This window comes from Rattus norvegicus, chromosome 8 (assembly GCF_021556685.1).
Source record: "Rattus norvegicus strain SHRSP/BbbUtx chromosome 8, alternate assembly SHRSP_T2T, whole genome shotgun sequence".
Taxonomy (NCBI): Eukaryota; Metazoa; Chordata; class Mammalia; order Rodentia; family Muridae; genus Rattus; species Rattus norvegicus.
Window position 1 is genome coordinate 38585126 of NC_141541.1, and position 2833 is coordinate 38587958.

Genomic DNA, 2833 nt, shown 5'->3' on the forward strand with positions numbered 1-2833 from the left:
AGGAATCTTCGATCCAAAGGCTTTGTTCAGTATCAATAGGATAGCTGGGGATGTTTCATTCCACTGGGCTCTTAAATAAATGTCTATCCTAGATCCCTCCACAGGACTATTCACTTGATGTGCCTGGTGATCGAAGGGCAGAGAAAGAAGGGCTCTTCCCTGTTTGGCCTTCTTTCCTGCTGCCCATAGCTTTCTAATACCTCCACCCGATGACTAGAATCCAAGAGAGTTGAGGTTAAAGCCCATGGGCAAGTGAGTTGGGGATCAGCAGACAAGTCAGAAGCATAGTAGGAAATGGGTAAGGGGTCTTCAGTAATATTTAAGTAGAAAGAATTCTAGCCTAACCCTGAAAGCTTTGCATTTGTGACTGCTGTGTCACATGTGTTTCAGTAGGTGGCAGAAAGGACAGAAGCTATATCTACTCTTAGTGTTCTGACCTAAAAACAGCTAAATGATTAGTAGCCTAAAATTCCATGAAAAAAAAATCCAGCCTAAGATAATCACCAGTCTGGCACCAGAAGGCTTGGACAGTGTCCTAGCCTGAGATGACCACCATACCGGGACCAAGCTGAAGGCCAGACAAACTCTGCCTTGGATTGAGGGCCCTAGGCAGGAGAGAGCCTGAGACAAATGACTCACTCATAGGGCATGGAGTCACTCAGGCAGCCCAGGCAAAGAGCAAGATGACCACCAGTCCAACACCATGGGGCCTGGACAGGGAGCTAGACTAAGAAGACTACCAGTCAGATACTATACAGTCCTCAGAGGAAAGGTGGGCAGACCATGCCCTAGGTGACTCCTTTGAAGGCCCATAATGCATGACCAAGGCATAGCAACCCCCTGAGACCACTTCTGAGATGACTGCAGATACTCAGAGACTCCAGGTGCCACTAACAGGAGCAAGTAAGTGGTAGAGAACTGGAAAGAGCAAGAGCGAGAGCAAGAGCGAAAGAGAGAGAAAGAGAAACATGGGGGCACAATGAAGAGAGGCACAGCTGGAGACTTGAGGATAGTAAGGAACAGACTGAGGTGAGTAGTCAGTGATGCCACCTGGTATCATGGTGGGGCCCTGGCTTACGCTGCCAGTGGGGCTACTTCTGGGTTTATGGCCCTGCAGCAGCAACAGGGGTCTTTTACTACCGAAGGCCAGTAGATGTCCCTAGACTGGGCTGCTGCTTGGTGACATGTTGATATCTGAAGGTTGTTCAGAACATGTCCCACTCCTCACACAGGAGACCATGAGAGCTGACCCCAACCCCTAGGCAGCTGTGGTACTCAGAAGAGTGGCTGTACCTTTCTGGAGTTGCTGGTGAGCCAGCCCCCTGACCCCAACCCTGAGGAAGCAGGTGCAGAAGACCTGGCCCTACCACTCCTTTTCCATGCTGTGACACATGCTCCTTCCCCTTCCCCACATGCAGCAGGCACAGGCTACCTGGCCCTTGGGTTATAAGATCAGGAGAGCTGGCCTGTCCCTAACCTGCTGCAGCACTCAGGAGAGCAGGCCCTGCACCTCACCTGGGCAGCCCAGTAGAGCTTTCTTCATTGAGGGGAGGTTTCAAGGGTGAAGAGTAGGTGTCAGGGAAGGGTAAGATGGATGGGATTGCAGTACAAGATGTGAAATTCACAAAGAACCCATAAAATGCTTAAGAAGGGAAAGGATTCTCCATTCTTACATATTTTCTACAATGCCTGTGACATAAAATAATATGTGTAGCAGTATTAGGTTAATACCCAAGGAATAGTTTCTCTTCAGTCTTCCTGATTTCTCTTCGCTTTGTCAATATTCTTTTTTAAAATGTTTAATCAACTCACAATTCTTGTACATATGTTGAGGGACAATTTGATAGCTTGATATATGTGTTCAATGTGCAAGGAAAACTCTGGGTAATTAGCATTTTCATTTCCTTAGAAGTTCTCATTTATTTGTTTTGGTAAATACCAAAATCCCCTCTTCCAGTTCTTTATAAATGCTTAGCAAACTCTTTATAAACTATAGTCACTGCTGTGGATTCCACTTAGCTGACTTTACCTTGGTTTACATGATTTAACCTCTGACCTTCACCTCCATTGCTATCTTCTGGTGAGCGTATTCTGTTCTATACTTCTAGAAGGTCATCTAATGATGCCTTTGTTACTTCTGCCAAGCATTGCCCGAGCTCTCTGAATACTAGAGGCACCCATGTTCTAGGCGATCATATATGCAAAGCTGTATAGAACGGTTCAAACAGGATGAGAAAGAACTTATGAGAACCTTTCCATTTCAAAGGTGCATTGCCTCTGTGCCAATATGAAAAGTCAGAGTATCACAAGGACCCCGGAATGTGACATGGACATCTACTCACACATTTGTGGCTGCTGCCATAGCCATATTATATTAATACAGAGACTTGTACTTAGATCCATTGTGCTTCACAATACCAGAGCTTTTAAAATCACTCTGCATTCTGTATTTCCCACAGTCATTTATTGGAAATTAATCTTGGGACTAGAAGGAGGAGTGATTCCCCAAAGCAAAGCTGGGACCCCTCCAAACTCAATTTATTGGGAAGTAATATGTTGCCAGATGGGAGAGGAGAGAAGTACTACTTTCCTCTAGACCCAAGGCCTCCTGCTGAAGCCAGACCCAGACAAAAAGAGAACTGGTGGCCAGCTATATGTCTGAAGGGTGTGCTCCAGTGCAATTACAGAGATGACCCTGGGCTTGAAGTGACATTCGGAAGCTGTCAGCTTCCAATTATGTTCTGGCAGCCTCTGCTTAGATGTACGTTTCCCAGAAACAGCCTTCTGCTTGCTCTTCGGTGTTCGCACCTTCCCCGACCAAGCGTCGCCACAG

The 2833-nt window shown here is 46.5% G+C and overlaps 1 non-coding gene across 1 annotated transcript; it reads left to right on the plus strand.

Moving 5' to 3' along the window:
• Positions 1-339: 339 nt before the first annotated feature.
• On the plus strand, positions 340-471 carry LOC120094497 (small nucleolar RNA SNORA17). Its single transcript, XR_015628335.1, has one exon. It is a non-coding gene; the product is annotated as a small nucleolar RNA SNORA17 (small nucleolar RNA).
• Positions 472-2833: the final 2362 nt, after the last annotated feature.